This window comes from Sapajus apella, unplaced genomic scaffold (genome assembly GCF_009761245.1).
Source record: "Sapajus apella isolate SASKATOON/1434 unplaced genomic scaffold, GSC_monkey_1.0 scaffold179, whole genome shotgun sequence".
Lineage (NCBI taxonomy): Eukaryota > Metazoa > Chordata > Mammalia > Primates > Cebidae > Sapajus > Sapajus apella.
In genome coordinates this window covers 1,233,839-1,258,228 of record NW_022437119.1, presented here as the reverse complement: position 1 = coordinate 1,258,228, position 24,390 = coordinate 1,233,839, and the positions used below count along the sequence as shown (strand labels likewise).

Sequence of the window (24,390 nt, the reverse complement as noted above, 5' to 3'; positions counted from 1 at the left end):
GATCTCAATCTCTTGACCTCGTGATCAACCCACTTCAGCCTCCCAAAGTGCTGGGATTACAGGCGTGAGCCACCACGCCTGGCCTGGCAGTGGAGTTCTTAAAGTTTAGTGAGGATCATCATCACCTGGAAAGCTTGTTAAAACAGGACATGCTGGGCCTAATCCCCAAAGTTTCTAATTCAGTAGGTTTAGAGTGGGACCTGAGGACTGATGTTTGTAACAAGCTCCCAGGCACGATGATGATAATGATGGCGGTGGTGGTGGCTGCAGTCTGGGGCCACTCTTTGAGAACCACTGGACTAGAGAAGCAGTTATCAAACATTCTGGTCTCAGGGCACTTTCATACTCTTAACAATGACTGGAAATTTCAGAGCTTTTGTTTGTGTGGGTTTTATTTACATGTAGTATATTAAAAGGTTTAATTGAGAACTTTAAAATGTATTTCTTAATTTGCTTAAAATAAAAATAAACCTATTACATGTTAGCATACCATATTTTATAGAAAGTAACTACATATTTTAAAACAAAAAAGTGAGAAGAATGGCCTTGTTTCACATTTTTGCAAATCTCTTCAATGTCTGGCTTAACAGAAAATAGCTGGGTCTTATATGTGCTTCTGATTTCAATCGGTTGCAATATGTGATTATCGTTGATGTATATAAAAAAGAAATCCAGCCTCACACAGATATATGTTTGAAAAAGGAAACATTATTTTGATAGACTTTTCAGATAACTGTGGCTATTCTTCTTGGCTATTGAACCAAATCCCTGCAAGTGACAGTTTTTAATGTTAAGTTGCAATGTGGAATTGGAAACCGTATTGGTGCACTTTGTTATATCAAAATCCATCAATCTATCTTATATTTTGAATTAATCTTTGATTCATGCATTATGTAATAACATCACACATTGATCATTTCAAAAATATTGATTTCTGAGTTGCAAAAAATCTTCCAAATATTTACTTTTAATTATACAAAATCCAAAGAAATCACATTTTTAATGTCATCATTGGCATTAATGCCATCATTGGCACCAGACTCATTGGCAGAGTCTTTAAGTACTGGGAAACTGTCAAGCTCACAGTGGTGGATACAAGTTTTCCAAAATCTAAATTTTTTCTTGAAAGCTCAAATTCCATCATTGGCAACAAATACTGTCAGCTGTTTTCCTTGAAGTGACAGTCTCACTTTGCTCATTTTTGAGAAAATGTCTGTCAAATACCCAAGTCTGAATAACCATAGTTTGTCTGTCAGTCATTCTTTTAAATTTAAAAAAAAAATTTCCATGGGGAAACCAGTGGGCCAGTTCAGCATAAAATCCAAACAATTGCATAAGTGCTTTCTCTTAGGACAACTATCTTACTTCGGTGTGTAGCAGAAGTGATTTATGCTTTCAAGTACTTAAGAGTTGAGATTTAATAAAAATTATATTTTAACTGCTTCATCAAGAACATTTTTAAGTAAAACTGGCATTTTACATTCTTTTCTGTGAGTGCTTAGTGGTGAAGAATATGATGTGCCACTGCCTTAATTCATGCCAACAAGCCAGCAGAGTTATTCACCATTGCTTCTGCACCTTCAGTGAAAATGTCAACACAGTGAAAGGGACACATAATGTATTCATATTATTATTTTAAAAAGGTTTTGGCCTCAAGACCTCCCCAGAAGGATCTTGGGGAACCCCCTCCCCACCACGGTTCCTGGACCATGTTGGCAAAACTGCTGGGCAAAAGTATCCTGCATCCAAAGTTTTCTTTTACTCACTCAAATACATTCAATAAATCCCTGCTATGTGCCAGCTTCCCTCCATCATTACAGTCTGCTACCTAAACAAGTGGAGCGACTAGAACTTAAACAGAACTCTGCCTCTAAACTTGTAAAGGGATCCACTTACGTAATCCCAAAGGTGGTATTTCCCAAGGCACTTTGCTTTGTCCAGACCCAATACAATGTCATGACGTTTTGCACTGACACAGAGATATTACGCTACTCAAGCAGGTACACTGTACAAGCATTAGCAAGTCAGTTCACAAGGGCATCCATGGCTGGAGCCACCCACAATATTATAGACTTGATGACTTTTAGGGAGATGAGTGAAGTAAGCCAAGACACTGACATTCCATTCTGCCTTACTTTGTTAGGTAAAATAAATCTACATACTTTGTACATACCATGTATGGATACTTCTAAATACCTTATATATGCTATATAGATTATGTATGGATAGGCTATATACTTTAAATAATAAAAAAAAAAGGGAATAGTTTTATAGCAATTACAGGTGTCAGACAGTACACAGTATTTACTTGTTTTCTTTTAAAACAGCACACAGCCGGGTGTGGTGTCTCACGCCTGTAATCCCAGTACTTTGGGAGGTTGAGGCAGAAGGACCGCTTGAGACCAGAAGTTTGAAACCGCCTGGTCAACATAATGAGACCCTCATCTCTGCAAAAGGAACAAATTTTTTAATTAGTTTGGTATATGTTACTGCACACATTTAGTCCCTGCTATTCAGGAGGCTGAGGCTAGAGGCTAGAGAATCACTTGAACATAGAAGGTCAAGGCTGCAGTGAGCCATGATCACACCACTGCACTCCAGCCTGGGTGACAGAGAGAGACCCTGTCTCTAAATAAATTAATGAATAAAATAGCACATACTAAATACTATGTAAGTGTCATAAAATAAAATACATATATTCCAGGGACTAATCTAAGGACCAAACTCAGTTTAGTCTCACTCTTCTCAGGCAGATTTGACATAAAAGCCTTGCGTCTATTAATGATAATTTGCTACGTTTAAGAATATATCAGGAAATAAAAAGCTGGAGAAGGTTTTTCCAATTAGTGTGGTGCAAGGCTTAAAATGTATCATAGTGGAAGTTGCAGCCAATCTTTATTATAAGAAATACACTCCAAAATTCCAGATTCTTCTAAAGTTTTGATGACTGGCATTCTATGCTTACTTCTTCTGTACTAAAACTTTTATTAGATTTCTTCTCCCATCCTCCTTGCCTCTCTCTTCATATGCTACAGCTTGACAAAGCCCATCCAAATAGTTATTCTTATATTTATAGTGAATTATATTACTTTCAACAAATGGTTGGGTTTTTCATTTAGTACAAAAGTGCATCTTGCATATAGTGAGTACTCTCATTATTGGTACCTACGGTTTTATTAAAATGAAGGGGAAACATTTAGGTACAAATTCAGGAAATGCTATTCTCTGAAGCAATCCTCCATGGTCCATTTGTTCTGGAGTGGCATCAATGCTGAAAGTTGCAAGGTATCATCAAAAGTTTATTTACATTCATTGTGTGCTTGTTTCCCACACAAATATATTCTGTGTTTAAAATGTAAAGCCGAGCCAGGCCTTCTCACGCTGTTTGCAGTAAAATACGGCTTACCACGTCTCTCTGAGGAATCACTGACAAATAGGCTCTTGTTGTCCAACTTTCACTCTGCTGAGGGTAATGATTCAGTGGTTCAGAAGGTTAATTCCTAGAGATAGTGTTGTCTTTGGCTTGAACAGATGTTGGTAGTGCTTTAATGTGGTTATCAAACTAGGCTGCCCTTCATTCTTTGCTCTCGGGAGCCTGGGGCATTGTTCCACAAGGCATTCCAGCCCCCCTCTATGGAGATCCAGCAGAGCTGAACATACCACAGCATTACTCCTGCCAGCACAGGCTCCTCTGGGGTCACTGTGGATACTGACAATATACAGCACAGAAACTGATAATGACAGACTTGATCTTTAAAAGATCTGTAAATATTTGTAAATGCATAATGGTTTGAAATGCCTTTTGATACTCTGATTCAATAATCTGTAAAACTACTCACTCATTAGATGTTCAAATCCCTGAATAGCTCTACAGACTGGCCTCTCAATGGCTTACTATATCCTAACACCTTTGTGGCCATATCAATCTCCAAAATTGCTTGGAATAATTGGATGTTCATGTCCACCAAATGGAATCGACATTGGGCAATAATCCAAATATTCAGCAAGTTCAGTTTTGCTGATGTTCATATAAAATTATGAAATCCACTGCAACCAGCTTGGTGGAAGAAAGAGTTCTTTAGGCTAGAAGAGATCATTTCCACCAAGGCACAGTTTCCTATTTTCCTGGCAAATTACTATCAATACAATGCCATTGAAATTATAGCATCCCAATAACACAGTGCCATTTCAAAATCAAACTGTGGTTGTTGACAACTTATTATGTGTCTAAGCACAGAACAGAGTAAGAAATATAACAACGTCCTGCTCTTATGGAATTTAGTCATTTTGGAGAGCCCACGGTTACATGTATGAAATAATCTGAGAACAATCACCACCAGAAGGAAGATGACTTAGTAATAAAATGTATGAGATTGTCTGGACAGCAAAAGCCATGAATGTCACGAAAGAGAGAAAGTGATTATGACAATATTGATGTTGATGTTCAATACAGTTTTATTGACATCTTACTCTGAGCCAGCCCTGAGTTAGGCACTGAGGATACAAACATGAATAAAGCAGTCTTGTCATCAATGAGTTCGCAGCCCAATAAGGGAAACAGACCTGTGAACAGATCATTTCAATAAGATGGGGTACCACTTTGGTGGTCTTGGATATGATCCGGAAGCATTCTCTGGATTACCAGCCTAGGACCCCTGTTCTCTTCCCTTACTTTCTCCCAAATGGAGTCTCTATCTGTCTCTGTTCTGAACCACTTGGAGCTGGGGGTGGGGTGACACAAGCACCCATGTGGCCATCACCAGTGGGACTTCACTGGATAAGACCTGAAGCCAGCACAGTACTCAGTCTCACCCAAGGCCTGCTGTAACCACTACCTGGCTACTGCCTACATTCACTCAAGGCCCTGGGGCTCTACAATCAGCAGGTGACAAAGCCAGCCAAGTTTTTTTCCTTCACTGCAGGGTAGTGAGTTCCCCCAGGCCCCTGGCAGTTTCAGAGATGCTATCCAGGAGCCAAGGACTGGATTCAAAAACCTTACAGGTCTACCTGGTATTCTAGTCTACTGTGGCTAAGCTGGCCCTCAAATCACAAGACACAGTCCTCACTGTTTCTTCCCCTTTCTGAAGGCAGAGGCACCTCACCCAGTGACCATCACCACTACAGGCCCCTGGGGAGTACTGCCAGGCTGCTGCTGATGTTCACTTAAGGCACAGAAGCCCTTCAATAAGCTTGTGGTGAATGCTGCCAGGACTGAGACTCACCTTTCAGGGCAGTGGGCTACCCTCTGACCCAGCACAGCTATAGAAATGCCATCTAAGTGTGAAGACCTGGAATTGGGGGCCCCAAGAACCCACTTGGTGTTCTGCCCCACTGTGACTGAGCTAGTACCTAAGGTGCAAGTCAAAGGCCCTTTTAGTTTTCACTCTGATTTTCTCGAACAGAAGGATTCTTTCACCATAGCCACCACAGCTAGGAATGTTCTGGGTCTCACCTGAAGATAGCATGCCTCAGTCTCACCAAAGGCCCACGGCATCCTATCTGGGTATCACTGCTGGTTTTTCAGCGTCCAAGGGCTCTTTAGTCAGCAGGTCATGGTTTCTGTTGAGACTGGGTCCTTCCCTTCAAGGCAGCATGTTCGCTTCTGGTCCAGAGTATGTCTAGAAATGTCCAGGAGCTAGGGTCTAAAATGGAAGTCTTATAACTCTGATGAATGCCCTATCCTGCTGTGACTGCGCTTATATCAAAGATGCAAGACAAAATCCTCTTTATTCTTCATTCTTCTCTTTTAAAGTGGAAGGAATGGGTCTCTTTTGGAACCGTGAGCTGCAATGCCTGGAGTCAGGAGAGGGGTGGTACAGGCACTGCGTAAGCACTCCCTTAGCTGCCCTGGCTGGTGCCCCAGTAGGTTGCATGACCCCCAAGTCCATCTGCTCTGAGGCCAGCTCAGCACTAGGATTCACCTAGGAGTTGCAGTCCTTGTGGCCTAGATTCCTCTTCAAGTTTATTTAGGGCCCCAGAACACTTCAGCCCACGGTGATGAGGTTTGCCAGAACTCATGCTGCAACTGATAGGATAGACGATTCCCCTCTGGTTAGAGCTGGTCTAAATACTCTATGTCTTCTGTAATTCTCTTCATCATTGTTTTACCATTTTTAGTGTGTAAGTCTTTCACCTGCTCTCTTATTTCTAAGTATTAATTCGACTGGTTTCAGCCCAGTTTTGCTTTCTGCTATGACAGGGTGGTACTAAGTTCAATGCAAAGTTTGACAATTGCTTTGCTTTTCATCTCCCAAGCACACAGATTCTCTCTCCACACCACACAGCCACTGCTAGGATGTTGGAGAAGTGTGCCACCAGCTATTCAAGACTGTCCTTCTGGCCAGGCACGGTGGCTCATGCCTGTAATCCCAACACCTTGGGAGGCTGAGAAGTGTGGATCACGACGTCAGGAGATCGAGATCATCCTGGCCAACATGGTGAAACTCCGTTTCTACTAAAAATACAAAAAAAGAAACAAATAGCCAGGCATAGTGGCACATGCCTGTAGTCCTAGCTACTCGGGAGGCTGAGGCAGGGGAATCACTTGAACCCGGGAGGCAGAGGTTGCAGTGAGCCAATGTCACGCCACCGCACTCCAGCCTGGGTGACAGAGTGAGACTCCATCTCAAAAAAAAAAAAAACACCAAAAACCAAAATACTGTCATTCATACCCTTTTAAATGTCCCTTTCAGCAGTATGACACTAAAAACAGGTACTATAATTGTTCACCTGACTTTTGCTTCTCATGAAGGTGATTTTTAATGTTGACAGTTGTTAAATTTTGTGTTCCTGTCAGGGGGGCAATTAGTGGAGCCTTCTACCAGCTATCTTCCTCTTCCCCACATTGCCATTGTAATCTTGATAGGAACTGCAATCTATAGACCACTTTGGGTAATATGGACAATAAGTTAACAATATTAATTCTTCCACTCCATAAACACAGGATATATTTTCATTTATCTGTGTTTTCTTTAATTTTCAATGTTTTATCATTTTCAGTGCATAAGTCTTTTACCTGTGCTCTTATTCCTAAGTATTTTGTTCTTTTTGTGTGTGTGTCATTGTAAATGAAATTGTTTTCTCAATTTCCTTTTCAGATAGTTCAGTATTGGTGTATGGGAGCAGCACTTTAATTATTATTTTTTATTTTGTTGTTTAGCACTTTTGATTATTACAGTGACTGAATAAGTCACTATTGGCATTTAGTAGCTGAACACCTGGAATCCAGAAATCCAGACACAGCCTCACAGAACACATTATTATTATTATTATTATTATTATTATTAGATGGAGTCTTACTCTGTTGCCCAGGAAGGAGTACAGTAGCTCTATCTTGGCTCACTGTAACCTCCGCCAACTGGGTTGAAGTGATTCTCCTACCTCAGCCTCTCGAGTAGCTGGGACTACAAGCACATGCCACCATGCCTGGCTAATTTTTGTGTTTTTAGCAGAGATGGGGTTTCAACCATGTTGGCCAGGTTGGTCTCGAACTCGTGACCTCAAGTGATCCGCCCATCTTGGCCTCCCAAAGTCCCAGAATTACAGGCATCAGCCACCACACCTGGCCTTCATACATCATTTTTGAAGGTCCCACCAAACCTTCATGTAGTAAGAAATCATTTTTATAAGTATCATAACCTTGAACCTAGCTCCATCTTACATTTACATTGATTTTAGTAGACTGCATTTTCCAGAAATGCAAATGGTACATATATCCAGGAAAGATTACACTGTGCTTTTGTTTTTAGTTCACTACTCTATCTAGGGCTGTCCATCATTTCAGAATATCATCAGCTTATGATAATGCTTATGAAATTTTGGTCGCTGACACAAAGCAGTAGCATCAGTCTGTATGCAGAGCTGCTACTTTCACACAGATTCTACATATAGGTGCAAACATCCACTATAGTTAAGTGTGAGCCATTGTGTATGAAGAAAATGTATTACCATTACTTTCCTTGTATTTCCCCTTCATATTACAGTTAAAGCATTTTGTTTCTTTATGTTTAATTATGGGTGTGGGTTATAGCAATGAATCTCTAACTTTACTGCATGTATAGAAAACCTGGGGTTCTTACTGAAATACAAATTCTGATTTAGCAGGCCTGAGAGTAGAACCCAAGATTCTGCATATCTAACAAGCTCCCAGATGATGGCCAACATGCTGCTGGTCCTTGATGCTATTACACTTTGAGTAGTAATGGGCTATGGGAACTGTGCATTTCTTTTCAGGGTAGTAAAGAGGCCATTGTCAATTAGGTATTCTATCCACAAGACATAGGATCTGATGTGGTTGAAGATGACTACATTAGGCAGAAACTCAGAGCTGTAGAAATACTTGAGAAAATAATACACCCACAATAGATAGGCAGAGAGCCAAATCATGAGTAAACTCTCATTTACAATTGCTACAAAGAGAATAAAATACCTAGGAATACAACTTACATGGGATATGAAGGATCTCTTCAGGGAGAAATACAAACTACTGCTCAAGGAAATAAGAGAGGACACAAACAAATGGAAAAATATTTCATGCTTGTGGATAAGAAGAATCAATATCGTGAAAATGGCCATATTGCCCAAAGTAATGTATAGATTCAATGCTATTCCCACTAAGCTACCATTAACTTTCTTCACATAATTAGAAAAAACTACTTTAAATTTCATACAGAACCAAAAAAGGACCCGTATAGCTAAGACAATCCTAAGCAAAAAGAACAATGCTAGAGGCATCACACTACCTGACTTCAAATGATACAAGGCTACAATAACCAAAACAGCATGGTACTGGTACCAAAACAGGGATATAGACCAATGGAACAGAACAGAGGCCTCAGAGGCAACGCCACAGATCTACAACCATCTGATCTTTGACAAACCTGACCAAAACAAGCAATGGGGAAAGGATTCCCTGTTTAATAAATGGTGTTGGGAAAACTGGCTAGCCATGTGCAGAAAGCAGAAACTGGACCCCTTCCTGACACCTTACACTAAAATTAACTCCAGATGGATTAAAGACTTAAACATAAGACTTAACACCATAAAAAACCTAGAAGAAAACCTAGGCAAAACCATTAAGGACATAGGCATAGGCAAGGACTTCATGACTAAAAGACCAAAAGCACTGGCAACAAAAGCCAAAATAGACAAATGGGATCTAATCAAACTCCAGAGCTTCTGCACAACAGAAGAAACTATCATCAGAGTGAAGAGGCAACCTACACAATGGGAGAAAATTTTGGCAACCTACCCATCGGGCAAAGGTCTAATATCCAGAGTCTATAAGAAACTTAAACAAATTTACAAGAAAAAACAGCCCCATCAAAAAGTGGGCAAAGGATATGAACAGACACTTCTCAAAAGAAGATATTTGTGCAGCCAACAAATATATGAAAAAAAGCTCATCATCACTGATCATTAGAGAAATGCAAATCAAAACCACAGTGAGATACCATCTCACACCAGTTAGAATGGTGATCATTAAAAAGTCTGGAAACAGCAGATGTTGGAGAGGATGTGGAGAAATAGGAATGCGTTTACACTGTTGGTGGAAGTCTAAATTAGTTCAACCATTACGGAAGACAATGTGGCAATTCCTCAAGGATCTAGAATTAGAAATACCATTTGACCCAGCAATCCCATTACTGGGTATGTACCCAAAGGATTATAAATCAAAGACATATGCACACGTATGTTTATTGCAGCACTATTTACAATAGCAAAGACTTGGAACCAACGCAAATGCCCATTAGAGACAGACTGGATAAAGAAAATCTGGCACATATACACCATGGAATACTCTGCAGCCATAAAAAAGAATGAGTTCATGTCCTGTACAGGGATGTGGATGTAGCTGGAAGACATCATTCTCAGCAAGTTAACACAGGAACAGAAAACCAAACACCACATGTTCTCACTCATAAGTGGGAGCTGAACAGTGAGAACACATGGACACAGGGAGGGAAACATCACACACTGGGGCCTTCCAGGGGGTAGGGGGAAAGGGGAGGAGAGCATTAGGACAAATACCTAATGTATGTGGGGCTTAAAACCTAAATGATAGGTTGATAGGTACAGCAAACCACCATGGTACATATATACCTATGTAACAAACCTGCACGTTCTGCACATGTATCCCAGAATTTAAAGTAAAATTTTAAAAAAGGAAAGAAATACTTGAGAAAATAATGTAAAAGTCATTGTTTTTTTATTCCTATGATATTAATAAGTACACATTACTATATGCTAAGCCCAGTGCAAAGTTCTTTCTATGTGTAGTGTATTGGTCAGTGTTCTCCGGAGAAAGAGAACCAATAGAATATATAGGAAAGGGAATTTGTTAGGGAGAATTGGCTTACACCATCACAAAGACAAAGACTTAAAATAGGCAGTCTACAAGCTAGAGTACAAGAGAAGCTCAGTCCAGGTCTGATAGGCTCAGAACTAAGGAAGAAAACAGTGCAGCCCTTAATCTGAAGTTGAAGTCCTGCTATCCCTTGAGGCCACTAGGACAAGTCCCAGAATTCAAAAGCTAAAGAACTTGGAGTCTGATGTCCAAGGGCAAAAAGAGAGAAAAGGATCCCTTGCTACATAAGGAAGAGAGAGAAGGAAACCAAACTGAATATCACCCTTCTTCCAACCGCTTTGTTTTTGATACTCCCAAAGCCGATTGGATGATGCCATCCACATTGAGGATGGATCTTCCTCTCCCAGTCCACTGACTCATACATCAGTCTCCTCTGGAAACACCCTTAGAGACACACACCCAGAAACAATATTTCACCAGCCATCAAGGCATAATCAATCGAGTCAAGTTGACAATTAATATTAACCATCACATATGGTCTCATGTAATCTTTTTAGCAACCCTGTAAGACCAGAATTATTCTTTAGATTACACATAAGAAAACTAAGACTCAGAGTGTAAAGTGTCACACACTTTACAGGTGAAAGGCAAAGCCTGAAGCCAAGAATGAAGTTACATCTGTTCAATTTCAGAGCCCTCACAGGGCCCTCAGGAGAAGCTTCTTTGTAACTCTGTTCAAAGATTCATGCCCCTGTGTTTTGTCCAATTGCAAACTCCACAAAACAATAAATTGCCCAAACAAGACAAAGTATTTTCCATTCAAAAAGTAAGAATTCATGGTTTCCCTCTTCTGCCCACCTGCTGGGCACTGGGCTGGGCCGGCCAGGCCCAGGGCCAATGCAGCCATTCTCCACCTCTGGGCCTGCCACCCGCTTTATGCCTAGTAGGGAAGGCTGCTCAGTCCATGGTTATATGTCTTCTTCTTCTTCCCATGCTTCCTACCCATGATGTAGCAAGATTTTTCGGAGGAGAAAACTGAAACCTAAAGAACTTACGCCATTTGCCTAGCTCAGAACTGGCTGAGCACAGACTGAAAGCAGATCAATTTGCCTCCAGAGAAAAGACTCCCCAGCCACATTACACATACCCATCCTGAAGCTTGGGGCAGAGACAGAAGCTGGGGCCTTGTGTTTAAACAAAAATTTCTTTTCCAAAACCCACACTTGTCCTAGTTTCTCCTTTGTAAACTTGCCAAAGTAGGTGAGAGAGATTATTGCTGTGTCTGAATAACCACTTAAAGTATTTTAAAAAAATAAAAAGGTTCTGTGATTTAGGGTGATTTGGTTTTTCTAAGATGAAATACCTCGTGTATCTGTTTGGTTTCTTTCTTTCATTCCCAAAGAACTAGCTGATGGGTTACTGGGACTGTTTAGAGTGACCCATGGCTCTTGTGATTCTGGGCCTATGACTGACTCAAAGACCAAAAAAAAAGACATAAAGGAAAAGAGATTTTGAGGAAAGATTTTCAGAGTTCAGTGTAACAAACATGTCACAGCCCCTGAGAGCGGTTGAGAAGCAGAATGGTAGAGAGCTGCCCACTATACAACTCAAGTGCACCAGATCCTCTGCATTGTGGCCCAGGGGTGCCAGCCATGTACAACACATGGCAATGGTGACCCCTGGAGTTGTGCTATGCAATAGCCTCTGATAAATTTCAAATGCCTGGCTTCTGGTCAAGGGTAGATCCAATTAAGGGTGGTCCTCTTATAAGGCTATGAAAATGTATGAATTAAAACTAAGGTATGTGCATGTGTTCATCTAAAGATGTATGTCTTAGTCTGTTTGGGCTGCTATTAACAAAATATTATAAACCATGTAGCTTATAAACAACAGAAAGTTATTTTTCCACAATTCTGGAGGCTGGAAAGTTTTAAGATCAAGGCACCAACAGATGTGGTATCTGCTGGGAGACTACTTTCTGGGATGGCTCCTTCTAGCTATGTCCTCACATTTGTGGAAGGAGCAAGGCAGTAATTTCATTCATGAGAGTCCCACTCATGACTTAATTACTTTCCAATGGCCCCACTTCCTAATGCCATCACACTTGGGATTAGGTTTCACAATACAGCTTTTTTTTGAGGTAATATAGACTTTCTTTTCTATTTTTAACTTACATATAATAACTACATATTTATGGGGTACATAGTGATGTTTCAATACATACAGTATGTAGTGATCAGACCAGGGAAATTAGCATATCCATGATCTCAAACACTTGTCATTTCTTTGTGTTGGGACATTCAATATCCTCTCTTTTAGTTATATGAATATATATATTATTGTTAACTATAGTTATCCTGCAGTGCTATAAAACAGTAGAATTTGTTCTTCTTAGTATCTAGTTGTAATTTTATGTCATTTAACAGCTCTCTCCCTATCCCTCCTTCCTCCTACCCTTTCCAGCCTCTATTAACCCTTCAACATATGACTTTTGAAGGGACACAAACATTGAGATCATGACAATGTACTAGAACGCATATAGTATACATTTTTGATAGCCCCAAAATGACATACATGCAAACAGATAAAGTATAGATTCACATATTAGAACACTATACAGCAACAAACAAGAATAACCTACTGATAATATGCATCAATGAGGGAACCTCATGGACATACCTTTGAGAAAAAGAAGCCATATGCGAAAGAGGAGAAGCTGTATGATTTCATTTACAAATATGGACAAACCAAATCTATGCTGTTGGAAACCAGGCTGGGGATTAACTTTGGTGTACAGCCACTGGAAGGGAGCAAATGGGAGATTTTTCAGGACGCCAGTCACTTTAAATTTTTTGATGTGACTGCTAGTTACCCAGATGTATCAATTTTTGAAAATGCTTTGAATTGTATGCTCATGGCATGTGCTTCTCTTCAATTTTTAAAAAAATAGGTAGAAGGCCTTGGAAGGCACCTATGTTCTAATCCTCCACATCCCTGGGACAATGAGTAAGAAAGTGACTGTCTCTTCAGTGTCCACCTCCCACAGCAGTCCCAGGAACAGACTCCACTGGGATCCCACAGGCGAGCCTTTGGAAGAAGGCTTTGAAAAACTAGCTCTGTCTTAGGCTCCCTGTAACCTAAGACTTCTAGCTGATGCATCACATAGGCCTGCCTTCCCAAAAAGTCTCCATCATTCCAATTTTTCTGAGCCCTATCTTCATCCCTTCTCCCAGCCCTCTAAGTCCAAAGTTCATCTGGTCTATGGCCTGTTCTCTCAGGCCTCTGCTTTCTGCTCCTGAGATCTCTGAAGACAAGGCCATAAGTAACAGTTGGAACTAATGATAGGAATTCAGGACTCCCAGCTGTCTGATAAGGGAGTTAATTCAAAAACCACCAAAAGCAGTAGCTAACACTAAGAGCTTACTACACGCTGTTCTAAGTGTTTTATGAATATTCACTCAATTAATATGCACAATAATTCTAAGGCAGTTGCTGTTACTCACACATGCATATATAGAAATCCACAAACATAAATGCATGCAAGCATGTAAGCAAATATACAGACAGCCTCATATGAGAAAACTGGGATTCAGAAAGATGAAATAATTTTTCCAAGGTAATAGCTATTAAGTGGGAGAGGTAGAATTTCAACTATGTTCTAATGGACTCCCAAATCTGCACTAAAAGCCACTAAGTGATGCTATTACAAGCACTTAAAGGCCCTACTTCTGAGCCAAAACTACTCCTTCATCCCCATTTCCTCCTGGATTTCAACAGGCTCTGCAGTCTGCTCTCATTGCAACCTCAGTTCCCCCAGCCCTCATTGAGGCAGGAGCCCAGTAGCTGCTATGCACTGGAAAAGCCCCCATCCCATCAGCCCGGTAAACATAAGCAGAACATAAATCTAAATCTAAAATAATTTCAACATGTAACAAAAGCATTCTCAAGTGCTTTGGTGCTATCATGGCTTCTGTGTGCCTGTGAGCATATGTATGTGTGTGCTGTCAGATGTGTGCATGAACGTGTGTGCATGCATATCTGTGGTCAAATATGTGTATGATTGGCCACAAATCTTTTGCCGCCTTAATCTGTGTGTACAGCTGCATTTCTATTTTTGTGATGTGTGGATACAAGTGTGGTATGTGTGTCTACGCGTTCCGGTACATGTGTACTTATGTGAACAGCCTATGATTATACATATGTGTAGCTATGTGTATGTGCATTGATGTGTATGTGCCCATGTACATATACATGTGATGAGCACACATGTGAATGGTAGTGTGCTATGAAGTGTGTAAGCACATTCTCTGCACGTCTCTCTATGAGGCTGTCTGTATATATCACTGTCAATGTAGTGGTCTGTATATTTGCCTACATGCTTGCATGCATTTATGTTTGTGGATTTCTATGTATGCAGGTGTGAGTGCATGTCTGTTTATTTGTGACTTGACTTTAGGGGGATCTCTATATACCTGTGTGTGTATGTGAATTTGGGTGTTTAACTGTATTTTTGCATGCTTACATGAATTTTGCATGCTTGGTGTGTCTGTGTGGATCTGTAGTATGTCTGTGTGTGCAAATATCTGTATGTTTGTATGCATAAAATGCATGTAGAGTTTTATATGTCTGTATGTACATGTAAAAACATCCAGCTACATAAAAATCTCTATTAGAATCTCATTTCATCAGACTCCACTGCCCCAAATCGCACCTACTTATTTCTTGAAGATGTTCACTCCTGGAACACTATTGCTCCCTCCAGCACTATGCCTGCCTCAATCCCCAGCAATTGTAATATAAATATCGATTATCTACCCACACTCTGGCTTCTTAGTTCTTTGAACTCCAACAATTGAATTTTTGATCCCGCTACAGTCACTAATTCCCACAGTCACATTTTAATGTGTTATCTCTTGCTGTACAACATACCACTGCAACACTGTGGCTTCAACGAACAAACAAATTTATGATTTCTCAAAATTCTGTGAACTGGCTAAGCAGTTCTCGTGCTGGTCTTACCTGGGCTCACTCGTGCCTCTGGTGGTGAGCTGGCTGAAGACCGGGCCCAGCTGGGCTTCTCTCTCCAAGTAGTATTTGATCCTCAAAGAGGTGTTCTGTTTGTTTGTTTTGTTTTTTAGTGTAGTGGTGACAGCTTAGCAAAGCAGAAGCTGCCAGGCCTCTTGAGGCTGAAGCTCAGAAGTCATACATCACTTTTTCCTCTTTCTCTTGGTCAAAACAAATCACAGAGCCAGCTCAGGTTCAAGAGGCAGAGAAACAGACTCCACTGTGGATAGAAGGCACTGCAAAAAACCTGGAGTCATTTCTCATCAACAACACTTAGGCCTTGTGTCAGGTCGAGGGCCGGGTTCCAGCCTATGGTGAGTTCCGGAGGTAGTGGGTGGATGAGTAGCAGATCACTGAAAGAATACTTGGTGGACCGCAGGTAGGTGAAAGATGATTTTATTCAGCAGCATCTCTCTTACACTGTCTGCTCTGTCTCAGCTGCTTAAGCAGACTGCCCCCATGACCGCTGTGCAGCAGCTGATTCTCACTTGCCTTCAGGGTCAGCAACTTAACTTTCTCTGGGCACAAGCAAGCCGAGCTGTGTCCTGGTTCCCTCCTGTCTGTCCACAAAATGGACAGCTTTGACTGACTCTTTCTCTCTCTCTCTCTCTGTGCGAGCATGCTTGTACAGTGTCAGCAGGGCAATTATACCTTCTATAGACAATAGCGATGTAGAGCCAAGTGATGGCCATCCCATGTTATGGCTACATAGCTGTGATAACAAGTGAAGTTATACACCTGCACTCTAAACTCGCTGAGTCACTCTGGATGTTTACCTTGACCTATCCTTGAGCAAAGCAAAGCCATGTTCCTTACACCTTTCCATGACCAATAACTGCAAATCTCCCATAATCTCAATTTCATAATCACCCTCTCTGACCACCACCTCCTATCTTTTCAGTTCACCCCTTCTTACATTGCAATCTAGTAGTCCTTCACCTTGCTAGGACATCCATTTTATTGATACTACCGCCTTCACACCATCTACCTACCTGGTATTCTTTCTTTCCTTGCCCAGCTTAAAGTATGTGGATTACTCATTAGAATCTCCTGTGACACTTATCTAAGCAACACTCCTCATTAAATTCAACTCCTCTACACTTGCACCTGCGTACCTGAATGAAACTGGCGGGGGGCGGTGGGGGGGGCAGGGAATACATGATTCCATCTGGTCTCACTTTCAACTCATAGAACCAACCCCAAATCAGGTGGGACACTAAACTTACCCAGAAATATATAGTCTCCTAGTCTATTTATTGTGACACTCCTTGAAGAACATGTTATGTTTTCTTCTCTCTCTTCAAACTTCTAAGTTAACCCCATGCTCAGCTATGAATTTGCTTCCTGTTTCTCTAAAATTATGTCAGCACCTTTGCCTATATATGCTAGTTTCCTTTTACTGGGAATAAAAAGTTGAAGGTCCTAGCTAAGATCAACTTCTTCACCTGTGCATGGGGTTGCAATTCCTTCCACCTGCTCAAGGACATCTTCTAGCAATTCTTCCCTCTATTTTCGGCATCACAGATATTACTCTCTCTATGGGATCTAGCAATTCTGGATCATTCCTATCATCATATGAGCACACCAGAATTTTTTTTCTCTCAATTAAAAAAATCAAATAAAATCTCAAGTGACCCTTGAGCTCACTTTCCCTCCAGCTCTTGCTCCATTTCTTTACCCCCCTTTATTGCAAAACTTGGGAGTTACCTATATTTGCTGCTTCCAATTCCTTCCCTTCCATTCCTTCTTTAACCTATTTTAATCAGGTTTTATGTCCCACTGTTTCACTCTAAACTGCTGTTCTCAAGGTTGCCAATGACCTCCATGTTTTCAGATACAATAGTCAATTCTCACACCTCATGTTGACTCATCAGCAACATTTGACAGTTGATAAACAGTTGATGATGATCATAAACACCTGATCATCCTAAAAACTCTTCACTTGGCTTCCAGGACATCCACACTCAACCATACCTGCTTTCCTAGTTTACAGACCATTCTTTGTCATCTCCTTTGCTGAACCTCTCATCTTTTGACTTCTTAACTTCATAATGCACCAGGGCTCAGTTCTTGCAGCTCTTTTTCTTTACTTACACTTACTCCCTCGGTAAGTTTATCCAGTTTCATGCTTTTATCTATTCTCCAATGATTCACAGATTTTTATCTTCACGTAAGATCTCTTCTGTGAACTCCAGACTTTCGCATTGAACTACATATTTATATCTCCATTTGAATGTCTAATTGGCATCTCAAACTTAACATATTCAAAAACCAATTCTTGATCTCCCATACCAATCAGCTCTTTCTATGGTCTTGGCCATCTGTTAATGGCAATTCCACACTTTTGGTTGCTTAGGCAAAATGTCTTGGCATCATCTTGACTTCTCTCTTTTTCTCACAACTCTAACCCAATCCATCAGTAAATTATGTTGGCTCTATTCTCAAAATATATGGAGAATATCTCTCGCCATCTCCCTTCATATCACTTTAACCCAATCCACCATCACGTCTTGCTTGGACTTAAGTGATAGCCTCCTAACTAGTATTTGAGATTTTATCATTAATTTGCTTCTGCTTGTTTTCAAAGAGAATCCAGAGTGATCTTGTTAAAACACAAATTAGAAGTCCAATTATTATGTGTTAATTTTAAAAACATAAATTAGATCATGCCATTCCCCTGCTCAAAATCTTGCCACGTTTCTACATCATGCAGGAAAATCCAAAGCCCTTATACTGATTATAAAGACCTACACGATCTGACCCATCCCCACTTATCTACTACTGTCCCTTTCTTTCAGCCCACTTCAGACACACTGGCCTCCTCACTAATACTTGAACATGCCAGGAATTCTCCAATCTCAGGGCACTTGACTCTGATATTTCCTCAGCCTGGAAATCTCTTGTTTCAGGCAGCTGCATGCTTGCTCTCTCCTCTCCTTCAGATCTTTACTCAAAAAGGTATCTTCCTTATTGTACCTTCCCTAGCCACCCTTAAGTAAAATATCAACCCCCTACCCAGCATTTCATATCTCTCTCCTCTGTTTATATTTTCTCCTGAGCACTTTTCACTATCCAATTATATAGTATTTTAAAATGTGGTTTATCTTCTTTCTCATCCACTAGAATGTTGGACCCACAAGACCAGGAAATTTTGTCTGTTTTCTTCAATGCTGCATCTCCAGTGCAGAAGCCTAGAACAGCTTCAGCCAAATAATGTACTGTTTGTTCAATAAATGTCATTGACTCTACTGGTGAATAAATACATCTGTGTGTATCTATGTATGCATCTGTGTATCTGAATGTGTGTGTACACATCTACATGTTAACCTCTCTATGTGCCCACAGATATGTATATATCTGTGTAGACCCAGTTAGTAAGTGGCAAAGTTGAAAAATGAGTAATAGCAGTTGGTTTTTACTGCTTACGATGTGCATAGCACTGTGCTAAGCACTTTGCAGGAAGTATTGCATTTAATCCTATCCATGAGGCAGGTGTAGTGTCCTGTTTAAGATGAATATTTGGAGCCAGGCTGCTTGCTTTAATCCCAGCTCTTCCACTTCCTAGACACGTGACCATGGACAAACCACGAATCCTTCCTGATACTCATTTTTTAAACTGTAAAATAAGGAGAATAATAATAGTACCTACTTTATAAGGTTATTGTGAAGATTAAATGAGAAAATACCTAGGTATCATTTAGAACAGTACCAGCCCCTAGTAAGCACCATGTGAACATTCGCTATCGCTCTCAGTTTACAGAAAATTGAATTGAAGCTCTGAAAGGTTGAATTTCGCTTAATAACAACAATAATAGAAGGAGATAATAGCTTCCATTTACCAAGTGCTTACTATATATTAAATGGACCCTTTTCATACATTATAGTATAGATATTTTTATATGTAATATATGCACATTATTCATATGTTTATGTATATATATTTTTAAATAACAAAATTTAAAAATTAAGCAACCTGTCCGGGGTTGTGCAGATCTAGGAGATGCCCAGCTGGTCTGTGTGAGGCCAGAGTTTGTACCTTCAACCACCTTGCACTAACGTAGCTGTGTCATGTAAGTATATGCTGTGTATGTCTTTGTGTGTGTGTTGTATGCAAAGGCATGTGAGTATATGTGGCTCTCTGTTCTGTAATTGTAGGTGTCTCTATGCCCCTGTGAGCATGTGCAGGTTTTTAAGAGAACGTTCTAATTTACTCTCCTGTTCTCCAATACAGCCAGCAGAGGGGGCTCAGGAGTTTTTTTTCTCATCTTGAGAAGAGCACGCACATTAAAAACAGCTTCCTTTGAAAATGCTAGTTCTTGAAGGGGATAGCTATGGTCTATAAATGGCTTTTCATACCCTGAAGACAGAAAGCAGGCAGCCACTAAGACTTTGAATGTCTCCACCAGCAAGACCATTTCTGACTGAGAGCAGGCATCCAGCTCCCAAAGAAGGCTAAACCCCTGAGCCCCCCAGCATCACTTCCATCTCTTCTGTGACATCACACATGGCTCACTCATGGCTTCTGGCTTTCCCAAAACACTCTCTGCAGCTACCCTACAACCAAGCAAATGCCCCACTTTCCTGTGTTCCTTTGGGTAGCTGTTCAGATGCAATTCAACAGACACTGATAGAACACACATGAAGCCAGGATTTGTCTCATTTAAACCTCTCAACAAGCCTAGGAGAAAAGAATCACTATTTTACTCTCCTCGTTTAGCAAAATAATCAAGGCTTAGAGAGAAGGGTGTCTTGCCTAAGGTCACACAGTCAATAAGAGGCAGAGGCAGATATGAAAGCCAGATTCCTCTGAATCTAGAACCTATTCTCTCTTCTACTACACCATGGAATATGAAAAATGGTGGGGCTATAATTGGAACCCAGGTGGTGACTGACTCCTTATCTTGGCTAACCCATATGCCGAAAATTCTCAAACCTAAATATGCATCAAAATCACCTGTGGGTTTTGTTCTAGAAAAATGAAAATGCAAACAAAAATACAAGGCACAGGGAGTCTCCATTTGCAGCAAGCCTAGGAATTTGCCTTAGTAATAAAGACTTCATGTGATTCTGATACAGGTGGTCCCCTGGACACACTGGGGTAACATCAGGCTTCTTACAAGGCCCACTCAGCTTCACTCAAGCACCACAAGTTCTTGGCCAGCCATCTCACAAAGCTTCAGAACACTTCCAAATACCCACAGTGACCACTGATGGAGCATCTGCCACATGCTGGGAACTTTACATTTCAGTCTGTAATCTATTATGATCAATTTCAAGTTCATTTTGAGAAAAGATATAAGGTCTATGACTAGATTCTTTTTTATATGAATGTCCAGTTGTTTCACCATTGTTTGTTGAAAAGACTATCTTTGCTCCATTGAATTGACTTTGCTTCTTTGTCAAAAAATAGTTGACTATATTTTTGTGGATCTATTTTTTGAGGTCTCTATTTTGTTCTATTGATTTACTTGTCTATTCATTCACTAACGCAACAGCATCTTGATTTCTGTCATTTCATAGTAAGTCTTCAAATCATAGCAGTAGTCTGAGTCCTCCAACTTTGTTCTTCGTCAGTATTTTGTTGGCTATTTTAGGCCTTTTGTTTTTCCATATAAATTTTAGAATCAGTTTGTGGATATCTACAAATAGCTTGATAGGATTTTGATTGGGATTGCATTGAAGCTATAGGTCAAGTTTGGAATAATCAATTTCTTAACAACACTGAGTTTTTCAGTCCATTCATGTGAGATAACTCTCCATTTATTTAGGTCTTCTTTGATTTCTTTCATCAGAACATTGTAGCCTTCTACATATAAATCCTGCAAATATTTGTTACATTTGTACCTAAGTAATTAAATTTTGGTGCTATTTTAAATGCTATTTGTTCTTAAATCTTATTTCCAATTGTTCATTGCTGTTATATAACAAAGAAATTAACTTCTGTATGTTAACCTTACATCCTGTGACTAACCACTTATTTGCTGCAGGAGAATGTTTTATCAATCCTTTGGAATATTCTACATGGATATAAATGTCATCTGCAAAGACCCAGGCACTTTATATACATCATACCATTTAATTATCAAGCCAAGTCTGCAAGTCAGGTCCTATTTGTATTACCATTTTCCAGAGACGAAAACTGAGGCTAAACTACCTTAATTCGACTCTCCAAGGTAAAAAAGTTGGAAATGGAGGAGCTGAGATTTATCCAAGGTCTGTATTTATCTACCACTTGTGATTCCTATACTCCACCACAGTGAGCTGCTTCAAGAAGTGTGCTGCAGCAAAATATAGCAGACGTCCCATGGGGACAGGGGAATCCATCTCTGCACCACATCCAGTGTGTATCGTTGGGCAAGTCCTCACATATCTGTGGAACACTGGTCCAGTCCTAGGACCCCATGAAATATGGATAAGAAAGCTAAGGCTCAGAGATGCTACTTGAAATTTGTAATTTAAGAGAATTGTCTTAATCTATATCAATAACAAATTAAGAAAGCGCATGGAAAAGGTACTTGAAAAAGCAAGGGGGCTTACATTCTGGACATAATGTACCTTCTCAGCACCCCCCGATATACACACATGCTGAAATGAGGGTTACGCCACCATATCAAGAGGCCCAGTCAAGCACAATCACAAAACAGTCTAAAATCCCTAAGTGAAACCTATACCAGACAGCCTAGGTGGTGATCAGAAGCAAGGTGACAAGGAGGAAGGGACCTCACAAGATGAAAACAGCAGGTAAACACCATGAAGTTCACAACTGACATTGGTGTCCAGAGAAACACTGAGTGTTTTCTAAAACATGGGACCCCATCTCATTCATCCTTGAAGTGCAGCCCAGAACAGAGGTATAGCAGGTGCTCAACAAACATGAACAATTCTTTCCTTGATGCCGCTATAAGGAGATGGATCCTTTAGCACAAGCTGGGATCACACGCATTACCCCGGCTGACAGGTTTGCTACCTCATTTCAGGACACATACCCTAAGGACCACTACTACTGCCCCAGGATGAGCTTTATCCAGTTGCCTTTCATTCAGCTACTACATATTTATTGAGCCCTATGTAGGGCTCTGAACTTGACTATGGGCTCTGGGGTCAGCCAGACCTGGGTGCAAATTACTGCTCACCACTGACCAGCTTTGTGGACTCAGGCAACTTCTCCGTAACCCTTAATCTCCTTATCACGAGAAAGGGATGGAAATCCTACCAATTTCACAGGACACTGATGGGGATGAAGTCAGAGGATAAGGGTGACACTGAGCACAGGGTCTGGCACCCAGGCAACGCTCCACACAGGTCAGATATAGTTATTCAAGATCCCTGCCCTGGAGCCCTGCTGTCTGGCCACAGGATGTGGTGGCTGTGGAGAGTCCAGGATCCCAGCATGGTCCCACATGGCCACTTCCTAATTAGCCAGCAATCCTGGGGCACAGGAGACAGGAGGTGACTGAGGAGTGGCTGATGTGAGTTCACTCTCAAGGACCTCTCAGGTGTTCTACGAAGAAGTCAATATCAGCCAATGACCCACAGGCAGAATGAACACCTAATACACTAAGTTTAGGACATCTGGGAACCAGAAAGCCTGGTTTTCAAAAGTAAGCAATAGAGCTGTGGCAAGGATTAAGTCAATTGATGCATGCAGAGCACTTTGTAAATTGATTCATGAAGAGCACAGGGCCTGGCCCCAACTATGCGTTCAGTGAATATCAGCTTCTGGTACATTAGCCGCAGCCCCAGCCCCTTAGGGATCCGGCTAGTGTAGAAGCCAGTGCACTCATGGAACCCCACTTGGACTTGCAGGGAGTGGCCTATAGTGATGGGATTTGTAGGCCCTAAACAGGCCCTGCTGCCTCAAAAGCCCCTAGATGTCACAGTGCCACACTAACATTGTCAGACAGGCACTCCACACAGAATGAGTGGCAAATGGGTGGCAAATATGCAGCACTAGCTCTGAGGACCCTCCCACCTTCATGAGGGCAGACATCACTGATGAGGTTCTCTGTCCCATGGAGTCCAGACAGGGCCCTGGATCAGGCTTCATTACACGGTGCTCGGAGCAGAAATTGCTCCTCTCGCTTCTCTGAGACAGGTTCCGTCTCATTGCTTTATTTTATTTCCGATTTACTTTTAGAACTAGGGGCACTTTATCTGTCACTGTCTATATGTTTATTGAAATCTTAGTTGAGGTAATTGTCGATTCACATGTAGATGTAAGAGATAATGCAGAGAGATTCCATGTAACCTAGATCCAGTCTCCCCAGAGGGTAACATCTTGGAAAACCATACTATAAGATCACAACCAAGACAATGACATTTGTACAATCCTCCGATGTTATTCACATTTCCCTGGTTTTGCTTGTGCCCACTTGGGTGTGTGTGTGTATTTTGTTCCATGTAATTTTTATCACATATGTAAGCTTACATATCTGAAAGCACAGTCAACATACTGAACAGTTTCATTACCACAAGGATTGTTCATTTACCCTTTTATAAACATATGTACCTCCCTCCCAGACCCCAGCACCCATCCATAATCCTGGCAATCACTAATCTGTTTGCCAATTCTACAATTTTGTCATTACAAGAATATTGGAACATTATATAGGATAATAGGCTTAATACTTGGGTGATTAAATAATCTGTACAACAATCTCCCATGACATGAGTTTACCTATATAACAAACCTGCACATGTACCCCTGAACCTAAAATAAAAGTTTAAAATAAATGAATAAATAATAAAAAAGAACATTATACAAATTGAATCCTACTGTCTGTAACTTTATGGATTGGCTCTTTCCATTCAGCATAATTCCATGGAGAGCCATCCAGACTGTGGTACACACTAAAAGTTAAATAATTTTCATAACTGAGTAATATTCCACGGTGGATATACCACAGTATTTTTTTCTAACTATTCACCTACTATAAGACATTTGGGACATTTCCAAATTTTGTTTTGTTTTGTTTTTCTATTACAACTAAGTGTGCTATGAATATTCATATACAATTTTT

General features: G+C 40.6%; 1 long non-coding RNA gene across 1 annotated transcript; it reads left to right on the top strand.

Annotated features, from left to right (window-relative positions):
• The first annotated feature begins 1,091 nt into the window (after nt 1–1,091).
• LOC116543036 lies at nt 1,092–24,104 on the top strand. Its single transcript, XR_004265448.1, has 3 exons — nt 1,092–1,247; nt 14,923–14,934; nt 24,093–24,104. It is a non-coding gene; the product is annotated as an uncharacterized LOC116543036 (long non-coding RNA).
• Nucleotides 24,105–24,390: the final 286 nt, after the last annotated feature.